Source organism: Rhyacophila brunnea, unplaced genomic scaffold (genome assembly GCF_057557595.1).
Source record: "Rhyacophila brunnea isolate RB1 unplaced genomic scaffold, BYU_Rbru_1.0 scaffold_11, whole genome shotgun sequence".
Taxonomy (NCBI): domain Eukaryota; kingdom Metazoa; phylum Arthropoda; class Insecta; order Trichoptera; family Rhyacophilidae; genus Rhyacophila; species Rhyacophila brunnea.
In genome coordinates this window covers 44,892,719-44,907,904 of record NW_028232763.1, presented here as the reverse complement: position 1 = coordinate 44,907,904, position 15,186 = coordinate 44,892,719, and the positions used below count along the sequence as shown (strand labels likewise).

At 33.3% G+C, this 15,186-nt stretch overlaps 1 protein-coding gene across 1 annotated transcript in view; it reads left to right on the top strand.

Moving 5' to 3' along the window:
* The window catches only part of LKRSDH (lysine ketoglutarate reductase/saccharopine dehydrogenase), a 316,693-nt gene that overhangs the window by 44,806 nt on the left and 256,701 nt on the right, over window positions 1–15,186 (top strand). The window lies entirely within an intron of this gene.

The following is a 15,186-nucleotide window of genomic DNA, read 5'->3' as shown; positions in this document are numbered from 1 at the left end:
CCGAATAAAACCCAGTTAGAGGTACGTAGTAATCGTAAATGGAACCAGTAATCGCTGAACTTCGCTGATTATTATCAGTGGTTTTCTTGTTCCATTTCAAATTTTGTAAGTTATTTAGTAACAATTTTTCAAATTCTCAAAATTATCATTGTTGGTTTCTCGAGAACTTATTTTTCGAAATTCGAGATTCATCTTCTCCAATTATTTCTCGAGAATTCTAGAGACAATAATTTATTTCACGACCGAAACATCTAAGTACCTAGGTCAAACGATTAAAAATAAGAGAGTTGAAATATTTGGAATTAAGCGCTTATAGTTTTTCAGATAAAGCTGTTACATCTTTTAATCCTTTTTCACGCAAGAATAGATAATTATATATTATGTTTATTTAAAAGTGCTCCTAATTTAATTTTATATTTATATTATCCCTAATTATGTCTTATACCACCAGTTTCTCTATGAAAAGAGAAGTTTAATTATATTGGGTTAACACTTATTATTAAATGCAGTGTAAATAAACAAACATAAGCATATAACACCTTGTACGAAAAAACAAAGGCACGGTTATTTAAAAAAAATAATATTTTTTACAGTAGACAGATTAGCATTTGTGAATTTTTGCAGGGAATTAAACGTAATCTGAAGAGCGGGAAGCATTAGTGCTAATAAAAATAAATAAAATAAAGACAAGAACTTAACGGCCCTCGAGTTTATCATCTGATCGTGTTTACAATCTGACGTAAAAAATAAATGTTGCTATTTTCTCTCATCATCATCGTCAGTAACTGAATGCTGCCTCATAAGTCCTTCCGTTCCTGTCGATGTTCGATTTACGTTGGGACGTATTATCACGTACATATTACGATCATGTTAACGCGCGTGTTTGAATATGTACCTAACCGAAAAAAAAATATTTTTTTAAAAACGGCACATGTTCAAAAACGCGCGATACCATGATCTTATTCCTTACTTCATTTATCGTTTGTCAATTTATGGCTACGACCGTATGTAGCTTAGCCACTGGGAAATGCCAATAGAAAAGGCGTATTTCAAAAAAATACTACCTTATTCTTTGGTCAATAATTATTATAAAGCAAACATTATTCGTAGAATGTTTATCACATTTGAAAGTTCAAAGACATGGTTTATAATTATAATCAGTATCTTTAGAATTATTTTCAAATGTGTAATTCTCTTTATTTTTTGAATAATAAAATGCCTAATTCTAGTCAAATTTGGGATCACATAGATTATCAATATAATTTTTTATCGTAAATATTTCACTATAATAATGTCGACATAAATTTTACTGATGGTTTATAAATGCTTTTAAAAATTAATAAATATAAAAAATCTTAACACCACTTCACATGGACGCACTGAAATATGACTATATTCTAAAACATTAGAGCGAGAGGTTTAAAAGAATACTATTTTATGTAATAAAAATACTTTATGCAGTCATCAAATGTTTATAATAAGTTTATTATAATAAATTATATAAATAGATTATCTACAACGTTTAAGGAATGTCGAGGGTTGTGCTCTGAAAATAGCATAAAATCTTCATTTTGACGTACGCTGAGCATATGTGGGCCGTTAAGCCAATTCCATTTTTGAATTTGTCAAAACAATTAAATAATCAAGTAAAAGCACACTATGTATTCTATGAAACAATGACAAATTACAGTAAATAATAAAATAAATATAATCATAATCATCTGGTAATAAAATTAAATTGAAAAGATTTGTAAGGTTTGACAAATATTATGTTCGGCTTTTTTGCTTTTGCGCACGACACAAACAGCATTTTGTCTGATGCGGCCTGCTAGAGAAATTTCATGTCACAGTGACTTCGAGTTGAAACAATAATATTTTTATTAAATTTGTGCAATTTAATAACGTAAAGTTTCGGTTAATTTAACTTGGAAACCAGCGTAGACAGTGTTGTTTTATTATGTTTATATTTTGTCAAAACGTTCAGTGAATCGTTTGATTATTTTATTTATTTATTTACATATACATTATTACCGAAGATGTTGAAAAAAGCCTTCTTCTATAAAGATGCAGTCTAAAGCCATTAAAGTGATAGCAAAAAGAGGACCACTAGGACTAACGATTAGGTTGGCTACAGATTAATCTCAGCACATCGGGCAGGATGAAGAAAACGCCGTTAACTTTTAAAGTTCTGCATTCCCGATTGAAGCTTTTTAATAAAATTCTTTGAAGAAAATTATTTATTCTGGACAAACCGAGGTTGGAAATATTTTTTTCTTTTTGAACTGTATGAAAAGTTTTTTCTTACAGAAACGATGCCGTTTACAGATAATCATTGTATAAAAATTAAAAAAAAAGCATTTTTTTATAAATAATATAAGTATTTTAGTTTATTATAATCTGATTTAACAATGGGTATAAATTATAAAGTAACATTTACAATCATATTATTTTATATTATTTTGTTATTTTCAAATTTAAAAACCAAAATTAATTTATTGCAATATTGTATGTCTCAGAAAAATAAACACCACAATGCTATTACAGTTGCATTTATTACTTGCTATCTATTACTACAGGCTTGTTAGGGATGTACATGACGAAAGTTGAATTATGAACAAATGTGTTTTTTATAAATATTAATTTCGTTCAACCGGGGTTTGCTTTTTCGCATCTTGGAATTTTATTCCTGCCTATAGTAGGTAGGTATATTATATGAGGAGCAAATATTCAAAGACTGAATTATACAGAGATGCAGATTTGGAAATAGGTGAAAAAAATGTGTTCGATGTTCATACTTTACTTGAACGTTTCAACTTTATGGTTTTTTTAAGAAGAAAACCATTTTTTTTAACAAAAAAATGTCGATTCCTACTATAGATTTTATTATGAACTGTCGGAAATGATTTTGAACTGATTTTTTTAAATGTGTGACAAATTACGTTTTGAATGTTTGCTCGTCATATTATGTATAAATACAGCCCGAAAATGCTGAATGTCAAAACATGGGCAACCTAACTTAATCATTATGGAAATGACGATGGCTGCGTGGCTTAAGCGTCAGCCTATAACGTCGGCGTCGTGGGTCCCAGGTTCGAATCCTGGGTAGGGCGAGTACACATATTGTTTTTTTTTTCTTTTTCAATTTGTGTATAAGTCAAAGTATGGTTCTAATAGGTTGAGGAAGTGCCTGACATCCATTTCTCGTAAAATCAAAATCAGTTAACACAAATCTCTACTCTGTGGAGGCCCATATTATTATGATCTTATTACGATCGGACATGGCTGGAAAAAAAATCAATCACAAAGTCTATGGAGTGTTGATGTTGAGTGATGTTGAGTCTAATGAATGGACTTGGAGTCTGGATGTATTTTGATGCAACGTTCAATAGTTGAAGGACTATTGAGTGACCGAGAGAGTCGAGTTGGTTGCATGTTATGTCGATGGTACAATGTGCGCGAGGGCTTCTTATCATGAATTAAAGAGGATAGCAAAGAATAGATCAGCATGAGAACGATGATTGGAGGCCAGGATCAACCCTACGATGTTGTGCCATGAGAGAGGTGAATATGTTTAGATTCGCATTGCACATTGATGTTGTATGTTTCCTAATTCAGCCTAGACATGCCATGTTGCACTTGTTATAAGAAGATTCCCAGACGATCGCAGTGTAGTAAATGAATTAGGAATCTGAATTTAAAATTCCAGCCGGCACACTATCTGCCAGCTAAAAGGAGACGGTTCAACTGATTTACTCGCTAGCTGAGGTATGCCAACGTTTGACTGGGCAGGCGTTTGGTTTTAATTACTTTGTAATTTTTAAAGCTAACCAAATTTGTACAGAAACAAAATACAAAGTAATATTGATCTTAGCTAAATTGCAGTCAACTTATAGTTATAAAATAGTCATAAGCAATGTCACCCTCGCACACCTACCAAAATGTGTACGCACACATGTTTTCATTCTCCGCACAGTCCTCACACAAAAATATTGTAAAATTAAGTTTCAGAAAGAAACTGTTTATCAATGATAACCTATGTGCCGGGTCCTCTACATTTCTCAGTCTTTGACATGTTTCAACTTGCGAGAAACATTATCAGTACAATCTCATAGTAGTCCTTGTTCTGAAAACATCACAGTTCTTACAATATTTTTTTAAACGGTAAAAGTGTTCGTGCCAAAAAGCAGTGTTTTTTACTTAAAATATTTATAATACAAAACTGATAATCAATTTTCGTAATACATAACTACAGGTGTGTTCAGTGTATATAACAAACAATTCAAGCGAACGTAAGATTGCTTGCACAGTTACATATTTTAGAGTATAATTATACTTATTTTATTAATTATAGAAAACTTACACCCTAAACGTGTCAAAAAGGAGTAGATGTGATATTTCAAATGCTGCCATTAAGGGGGATCATTATGCCAACAGAGAACCTAGCGGAAAAATACGAAGCTTGCAATTTGAGATTTTTTTTGATAATTTACAATTTCAACTGCATTAATTAATAAATATGCATCTGAAAACATCAAAAAGTTTTTTTTAAGTCAAAGATAAACTTGAAAAAAGCTCAATTTGATATAAATGGAAAGGATTTCAAGTTATACACATTTATATTTTTTATAAAATCGATGTTTTTTAAAATAGATATAAAAAATATTGAAACTATGATTTAGTCAAAAATCTAAACGGCGAAATAATGTAATAATAACGAAAGCTATGTACCAAATATGTGACAAATTCACATTTTTTTTACAATTGTTTATCAATGATATGCAAGTTTATCTTTGACTTAAAAAAAATCTAATAGCTCTGTGAAATCCAATTAGTGATAAAATTAATAAATACTATACAAATATAAGTTTTAATGAAAAATTGAATATGTGTGTTTGTGGGGTGGGGTGTAAATTTTCCGCACCGGGTGACGGCCCGTCACTGACGGGTGACACCAACCCTAGTTACGCCACTGCTCAGATGCGTTGATGATCCGCACACACAATAGACCAATTAGAGGGAACGTTGGTCATAAGCTAGATTTAGTCTTACCTCCGAAGTGGGATCAAATTAGTGGATGATACACTATATTTCGCATTGACACGTCAATATAATTATCGAAAATAGTATGTAATTATTGTTGGATAATTCACTACGGTGGCTAGCCAAGTGAGTTTCCCAGGTTTATTACGTGCAACCGATTTTTCCGCTTTTCACGATGCGCGCTGTTTTATTGCAGAGGCCCGAGCAGAAATCGTAAAGCGAGCCTCTGAGACAGAAGTCGGCAATCAATGTAGTAGCGGAAAATCACATTATTTTATAACGATGGTACTACCATAATATACTATACGACTAATACCACCGTACTAATACTACATTGCACTTACAACTAGTGGATCACGGGTTTAAATTCTACTAATTGGATAAAATTCATACGTATGTATTAATCAAGACATTGTGTATCTCTATCCTCTGTATGGGTGTATATAATGTTATCTCTCCCACACAATTAATAAATTATGTGTTTCATTAAACTCAGTCAAAGCTCACAAAGACTTGGATATCTGCTCCTGAGACATTCCAAGGCGTAAACAACTGCTGATGCTTCACACCAAATCTAGGGGCGGGTTGGTTTGGAGGGTCCTTGTTTGTGTTGTCATACTGTCAACGTGAAGATCTCTTGTGTGAAGCCACTGTTTTAAGTGAATCTAACATTGTATTGAAATGCTTGCAGTTATTGACAGTCGCCAGTGGGAATAGTATGAAATGCACCACAAATGAATTCGCAATGCGAAATGACCAACTAATTTCAATATGAGTCCATGAGTACTTTAATATATTTAGACTGTCTATCGATGCACCGCGATGAGCTTAGTTCTAAATTCGAACACCGGATGATTTATGATGGTATATCTATCAGTGGCGAAGGGTGGAGGTGGGCTGTTACGTTCCGCCATAAATAGTGCATATTAAACTCTGTCAGTCATACGTATTTGTTTTCATTGTAATAAGACTACAATTTACAGATGGTGTTGGTTAATTTTTGAAATTCAATTAAGCCCTGCGAGAATCATACCATGATAGATAATAGTCAAAAAATACTCGACTATCTATACAATATCTGAAATTATGCAATTAGACCATACATAACTTTGAATATTTCATAGATAGAATAATATTTTTTAATCTATTATAGTTTGGTTAGGCAGGGCTTAATGAATTTAAATAAAATGTGTAATATGTATTCTTAATCCAACGAAAACAAATAAGTATGAATAAAAAAGTGTGCACAATTTTGTCGTATTGCCCAAAATATACCAAGACTATTATGGTTTGGTTTAGACAGGGTTTATTGATTTAAAAAAAAAGTTAACCGATACCATCTGTAAATTGTAGTTTTAGTTCAATAAAAAGAAATACATATGACTAACAAAGTTTAATGTGCACTTTTTATGGCGGATCTTAATAGCCTACCTCCACCCTTCGCTACTGCTAAGAAAATATTCTGAGATATACCTTAGAACTTAGTAGAATCTTTGGAAAAATTCTTAAGCCGTAAGACAATAAGACCCATATCTACCGTGTCCGGAAACTTGTACGTATGCAGTTCACCGTATCACACTTCACCGTGAAATGCTGTATCGGAAATATAAAATATGGCCGTATATTAAAGACCTTTCAACCTCTTTGGGTTATATAGTACTGAAATAAAATTAATGTCTAAATAAAACACGGTTCTTATCGGTTTACACTTTACAGGAAGCCTGCAGCAAACAATGTTTGAAAATAGCCGATATACTTACTGGGTTATTAATTTTGTTAGTTAAGGTTAGATTTTCATTCTTGAATTCATGAATTTTGCCAACATCAGATATGAAAATTGAATTATTGTTCATATTAAATCTAATAAAATTGGAGACCGTATAGTATATGCTCATCACTTTACGAAAAGAAAGCTCACGGCGAACTGTGCCACGGTGAAATGTTTTACGTACAATTTAAATGTAACCATCTATCGCATGAAAGGTGAGTTTTTTTGCTATAAAACTATCAACTTGTCTATGTACCTAAATGCGTATTGAAATTCTGTCATTATCGAAATATTTTGTGTTTATAAATTAATCAAAGTAGTTGTATATGAAATTACCAACTTTCTCTCCTATATTATGAAATCACAAGTTATCTTTCTCAATTTTAATTATCGTGTAGTAATATCATGATAATTAAATTAAAAGCTTAAAAATGTTAAACCTCAATGACCTAACATTGTCAACCGCTGTTCCAGGTACGAAGCACTTACCAAGAAAGCTAAAATTACCTCCACTCGGCGGTACCTATTTACGACGACTGCATAGCGGTCAGGGGTCGCTAGTCAAACACGACACAACTATGCCTACTACACGTTTTAACGCATATATATGTACTTGACTACTGCCTATATTATATTGAACACTAGGTATAGATAACTAGTTAGCACTACCATTACAAAAAATGCGAATCTATTTATCTTATTCGTTGTATATATTTGGGAAGAAATAGGAAATTATTTATCTCTATATATATAAAAATCTCGTGTCACGATGTTTGTGGTCGCACTCCTCCGAAATGGCTCGACCGATTTTTATGATTTTTTTTTATGTATATTTTTTTGAATTTTTTTTTTGTATTTTTTTATTATTTGGCATAAGAAAATACTTATAACCCCAAATTTTCACCCTCCTACCCCCACCCTCCCATTTTTTAAATTGCGATTTTATTATTTTTGTATGAACAAATTTAACCGTCGTTCGTATTTCAAACAGAACCAAATTATTTATGTTGTTGAATGACAGATGGCGCTACGTCCGAGAAGAATTCGAGAAAAGCTTCGCGTCATTTTGACATTTCATTCGGCATATCACAACACAGTGCGTGCAAAATTTTGTACGATTTATTTTAATTTATCTATTTTTGTGTGCGTGTATTACAGTGCACAATGCCAGCAAGACGCAAGGCGGCCATTTGGGCCATCGAACGAATAAAGCCACAAACATGCGAAATAGTAGAGCAGAAAAAACAGACGAACAAATCCAACAAGATAACAAAAACGTGCGTGTGCAATCACAAGAGGCACGAGCTGAACGAAATCAACAACGACAATAATTGGAACGGAGCCAAGCGCGCCGGTTCGTAGTCAACACACGCAGAGCAAATGATTGACAACGCCAACAAGTACATCGAGCATTTACATCCGCTTCATTTCTTCGTCTCGCATTCGAGTAAGAGCCAGATATTGAATATTCCGCTCATCCGAAAGTGCCGATTGGTGCTATGGACAAAGAATGTCTCCGTCTCCATTGTCATGCGCTCAAATTCAAACATGAGTCAGCCGGGATGTGTTGCACATCAGGAAAAGTGCAACTACCAGAAATTGAGATACCACCAGAACCATTGAACGGCCTGCTCATCGGCACGGTTCCAGATTCAAACCTGTTCCTGAAGTCCATTCGCACATTCAATTCATGTTTCCAAATGACTTCGTTCGGAGCAACAGAAATAGTTCATAATGTTGGTATTCAGGGAAGCGTTGGCAGGCATTGTTGCAAATCAAAAACTAGCATTCGAGCGGACTGACTAGTTTTAGATAACAATTTGTCGTGTTCTTTCTTCTTATATGATTCATCAGCCTTAGCCAAGTGTTCGTTTTTTTTTCATTAAGTTCAGCTTTCCTTTCTAAATCATTTGCACACTTAATCTGAATGTTATATGTATCACATACTTTACAAGTGTCTATACTAGGACTTTTAAATTTGTAGCCTAGTTCACGAAAAATTGAAGCATATTTAGAATATGTAAAAGGTATTTTCTGTTGAGAAGTCCGTTCATTTTTATACATATCATACATCTTTGCAATATTAAGTTGCGGAGACAAATAAAGCTTGCTTGTATGTCTTCGGGAGTAGTGACTTTGGTATTTCGGAAACCTGTTAATATGATTAGTTACTTCAATTTCTTCAATGTTATTTTTATTGTGTGGTTCGTGACGCCCTCTTTGGTCACCGTCTATGATTCCTGTTTCCAAGCTGCGTTTTTTCACAATTGCGACATCAATTTTATTTCGGGATACGCCAAAAACATTCTGAAACATCTTCTTGCAAACTTTTACTAAATTTACTTTATAAATAGCTGTAATCATGCGTTCTGTTACTTGACCACCGTTGCCTTTTCCTTTCCTCTCTATTAATTTGTCATAAATGGTAATGTTGTCTGCGAGGAATTCGTCAGCCGTGTCTTTACTATTCATTCCCAGAATTTTTGCGAACATATCCTTCTGATTGTTTTCACTAAGCATGCTAAAACATTTATAAAGGCAACAGGACTCTAATGGAATAAACAGCTTTTCAGGTTTAGCCACACCACCACGAGTTTTATACTCTTTGCCGCAGTCTTTCAAGTTCTTCATGTACCTTCTTTTATTCTTGATTTTTTCTTGAGATGAATTCGTGCTTCGAGATGTAGATGTACACGGATTATAAGAGCTGTTAGCAGAATTTCTTCTAATCTGTTGAGCAAGGGGTTCGTCATCCGACGAGGCAAAGTTTTGTTGAGATTCGGTAATTTGAATATCATGATCTGCTTGCGACACAGACATTGGAATCGCGTGTTCTGTGGCTTGCTCATCTAGTACTGCATTTTCACTGCGCCATGTTGAGGATAGAATATCAGAGTTGTCAATTTCAATTATTATAAGACATTATAATAAAAAAACTGTTCTTACAAAAAACAGTAACTACCAAAACAGCAGCCATATCTTGTTTTGGCAAATAGAATACATTGATTATATTCAATACTTATTATTTTGCCAGAAGCAGATATGGTACCATATCTTGTTTTGGCAAATATGACTTGCTTAATTTTAAACATATCTGAAATTTGTTTCGTTGATTATGAAGTCAGTAGAAGAGATAAGCCATATCTGATTTTGGCAAATAAAAATATAGACATAGAAGAACAAATCTGCATTTAAACCTCAAAACACCAAAAATCGACATATCTGCTTCTGCCAAATAGCCACAGAATTTGTTCATACAAAAATAATAAAATCGCGATAAAAAATGGGAGGGTGGGAAAAGGAGGATGAAAATTTGGGGTTATAAGTATTTTTTTATGCCAAATAATAAAAAAATACAAAAAAAAAATTGTCAAAAAAATAAAAGAAAAATTTTCTGGATAGAGATACCCTAATCACCTAGCGGTATGAAATATACTTGTTGACCTATTCTCATACCTAAAAAATATACGTAAAAAAAATCATAAAAATCGGTCGAGCCATTTCGGAGGAGTTCGACCACAAACATCGTGACACGAGATTTTTATATATATAGAGATAATATAATTTAAATAAAAAATGTCAAATTTCACTAAACTTGTACAAAAATAGAAATGTGCTTATTTTAACGTTGCTGTATAAATTTATATATTATTAATTTTAAGACGTATTCATGCAGATTTTTCTGAATACAAAAATGTATCAGTGTAGGTATTCATTTGTTTATTAAACTTTGACCTGTTCAAAAATAACGTGATTAAAAATATATGAATAGGATGATATTTGTAATAGCAATAATATCTTTCGAGAAAAGGCCGAATACGGAATTTTCATTAGCGCGGAGAGTTTTTAAAACGAAAATAAGCCATCTATGAAAAATTAAACCATTTTCACGGGAAAATAACATCAGACAGCTTTTAAGGCAGCCCGGGAAATATGTTTCCCTCATTACGACTTGTTCGTCTGCTCTTTGTGAAAATTTCAGTCGAGCTTATTCTTTTGTATTATTTTTCAAGCTCCGCGATAAGCCAGCTCTGCGTGAAGAATTTGAAGCATATGGAAAATATTATATAACTGTATTATGTGTAGAGGAAAAATATGGCGTTTTAATATCCATCATAGCATGATAAAAAAGTAAAATAAACTTCCCGATTTCTATCACGAATTAATATATAAGATTACAAAAAATTGGATGCTTAACTTTTCAAAAAGATATTATAAAAATATTAAATTATGTGTTCCCATCGCCTGCGTGTGATTTTGAAAATGTTTGTATGAAGATTCGCCGCTTTTACATTTTTGCCAAGTGTCTTTTGTACGCATACAATTATCACACGGATAACTTATTGTATAATTCATAAATTTATTAAAAAATCTGGTCACTGCAATATATAAGACAATTAATAAACACTCTAATATTACAACATAAATTTATTTATTGTGCTTTGAGTACTTCCTTTCACCGTCAACAACATTTATTAATACGGAATCCAACTCAACTCTACTTTAGGATATGATTTGTACGAAGAGTCAATCAAATGAGTTACGTCAGTTGATTATTCTTTTTATCCATTCATGATTAATGCAGCAGCCATAAAATAAAAAAAAACGCTAAAACACTATAAATGAAACGGTAAAGTTTCATGACCTAGATTATATAATAATTAGGTATAATTGCAGCGGTGATAATTTAATTATGTAGTTCATATTGTAGAGCACGTTTATATTAAAAATCAAGAATGTTTTCTATGCGTTAGACTCGTTAGAGGCTGGCGCGCTGTGCTAGCGATTTTGATGGGTTCGCTTTTAAATCGCGCCGTTTGGGTAACATTTACAAATTGTCGTTTCAATTAACTAATGTAAATTAATTAACCATCTCTTTTATTCAACGAATAATTCACAAGATTTTCTCTAAGATGATTTTTCTAGTAGATATATGCATGAGATGTTTTCAAATTATGTATGTTCAATATCAGATCAAGCATTGCTATCACAAAGCTTGGAAGGCTGAGCATGGTCAACGCGACTATGAAATGTTTAGCCTTTATCGCTTGAGAGTGAGGCTAGCTGTTTGAATGGCCTATCGAAAATATATGGAATCGGTAGAAGATTGCATTCGTGAAAATCCCAAATCGTTTAGGGATTATATTAAATCATTAAGAAGGGATGGCGGGTATGCCGATTCGATGAGTTGGAAAGGCAAAGAGGTGACCGGACATGGAGTGGCAGAAGCATTTGCTGGTCACTTCAGGTCTGTCTACGCAAGTAGTATTCCTTATTTGGATGTTGCCTCCACGTCGAGACAGCCATCATGCGGTGCCCAGTCCATTGATATTTTTCCAGTTGATGAGAGTGATGTGCTAAAATTTATTAAAAAACTAAAAAATACTCACTCTTTGGGACCTGATAACGTCCCTACATTTTTTTTAAAGGGGCGTGTTGATTTTGTCAAAGGCCCACTTGCATATATATATAATCTTACAATGGAGACAGGTATCTTTCCGGAAACGTGGAAGATGTCGAAGGTTACTCCAATCCATAAGAGTGGTACAGAGTCATCAGTGGAAAATTACAGGCCGGTAGCTGTTCTCTCTGCACCAGCAAAAGTTCTTGAGATGATCATGCACAACATGATTTCTCCAAAAATTGAGTCATTTATAATAAATGAACAGCATGGATTTAGAGCAGGCCGATCAACGGAAACTAACCTGATGGTATTTACCAATTATGTGTCATCACCCTGGATAGAGGCCACCAGGTTGACTGTTCTTACAATGACTTCTCAAAAGCATTTGACAAAGTCGATCATGATGTCCTGATGGAAAAACTCAAACTTATTGGATTGTCTGACCGATTTTTGAAGCTATTCGGGAGTTATTTTAGGAACCGTTAACAATACGTATCGTACGGCCATTATCAGTCACAGAGCTTTTACACATTTTCTGGTATCCCTCAGGGCTCAAACTTAGGGCCGTTGCTTTTCACGATTTTTATAAATGACATAGCATTGGTAATAAAAAATGCTATGTTTTTGTTGTTCGCTGATGACTTGAAACTCTTTTTGGAAGTTGTCACCTTAGACGATTGTCGTCAGCTCCAACTTGATATAGATAATATATTAGATTGGGGCAGGCGTAACAAACTAGAATTCAATATTGATAAATGCAATCTTTTATCGTTTACCAGAGCCTCAAAAGTGTTGTTTTTCCAATACTCGATGCATGGCAGAGTTTTGTCACGAATATCATCTGTAAGCGATCTTGGCATTACGTTTGAGAGTAAACTGACATTTATTAGCCATATAGTTACCATTTGTAATAAGGCGCTTCAAATGTTGGGCTTCGTCATGCGTACTTCCCGGGCCTTTCGGATGTTACGGTATTAAAACTTTTATTTAATTCTTTAGTTCGAAGCAGACTTGAGAGTGGGTCTATTGTTTGGGCACCGCATCAGTTGAAGTATGGCCTTATGGTGGAGAGGGTTCAGAAGAAATTCTTGAGACTCCTTTATTTGAGGTTGTACGGATACTATCCGTGGCTTTATCCAACTGACTTTCTCTTAAGCATGCTTACATACTGCAGTTTGCAATTTAGAAGAAATCTTTATTTAGCTACGTATTTTTTTCGACTTATACGAGGTATAAACGAGAACTCTGCCATTCTGGGCAGTGTTGACCTGTGTGTCCCTGATAACTATCTTAGAAATAGAGAACATCAGTTGTTTATTCTCCCAAGGTGCAGAACCAACCTGCCACTGGTAATGCCAATTGGGAGGGCGATAACTATGTTCAACGAAATTGCTTCGGGTGTTGATATATTCCACCTACGTGAAGATGAGTATAGGTGGACGTTATTTTATAAATTTTTAAAATAGGGTCTGCTTAAACTCATCCGGTGTATTTCCATGTACCTATATAATTAATATTCTTGTATGTACATATTTCTACTGTTTAATAACATACTATCTATCTCTTTTTTATGTCATGTTGTGAACGTCTTAAACTTATAATTTGTAATGTCCGCAATATGTAAAAATAAATAAATTGAATTGATTTGAATTGAAATTGAATATACTGAAAGTTACATTCTAAAATCATGTAAATTATTCGTTGAATAAAAGAAGTGGTTTATTAAATTATCAGCAAGTGCAAGTACGTTATAAAAACTAAATTCATGGCGTAATCTGTAACGTTGGTTAGTAATTAAGGCATTTAATTGATACCTACCTTGATTTAATTTACAGAAACCGACAACCAACATTATTAACGCAATTGGGTAAGCATTTCATGAGAGAACTAGATATTAAGTAAAACGGTCGTAATTATGTAGGATACCCGTAGCCTAATTGAAAAAGCACACTGGCGCAACACCAGTGGTTACAGGGTCAAGTCCCGTCTATAAAATGGATTTTTCTAGTGGATATATGCATGAGATGTTTTCAATTATGTACATTTAATATACATTATGTGGGTGTATATATTATTTTTATTTGCCTTCTTACTTATCTGATATTATTACGGGGATTATGCGAATGACTAAAGATCAATCCTCGCAAAACCCCCACATTCTGAATGTCATCATTATATGCCTGATAATTAACATACGAGTATTATTCTTATTATTTAATTATTTATAAAATAAAAAATTGATGATGCAAAGTATTTTATGTTATAAACGATAGGATAGATCTTTTCTGTCATGATAAGTTTTTCGTATTGTAATTTAACTAGGTACACACAATTAAAAGTTACGTAGAGTTGATACAGAGAAAGTTTATTGGAGATACGTAGCTAAAATAATATAATGGAAATATTATTTTCATATCGTTATGTAAGACAAAGAATGTTACTATCATGTATATCACAATAAAAGCTTGACAATATGAAAGAATTTGTGTATGGCTAGGTTAGGTACTTAGGTTTGCTAGTAAATGTCTAAAATAATGTAAGCAATGAAATCAAACGTGCATAGATCTTCTAAAACAAATGAAAACAATTATTTAGAAAAATAAAGATACGGCTGTATACTATCCTCCTGAGGCTGACATGCTGTTATATAAGTTGAGACATGGATGGATTCTGTTCTTCATATTATATTGTCAGAAACTAATGGTTTTTGGGCGCGGGGTATTAAGAATGATTATAGGTATGCCCAGTCTGTGAAATTATAGTATGACAGTGACAATTTAATCATATAGTATACAGTGTTGTGATGAACTGAATATCACAATAATTTATAACGATCAGAAGACTAAACTGGGTGGAATACCTGCGACGATTAATGGACGATGCATCGTTCTCGAAGTGCAATGCAAGTGAAATGGCAACAAAATTGTAGAGATGATGAGTCAGGTTGCTGAATGGGGAAGAAATGGTGTCAGTC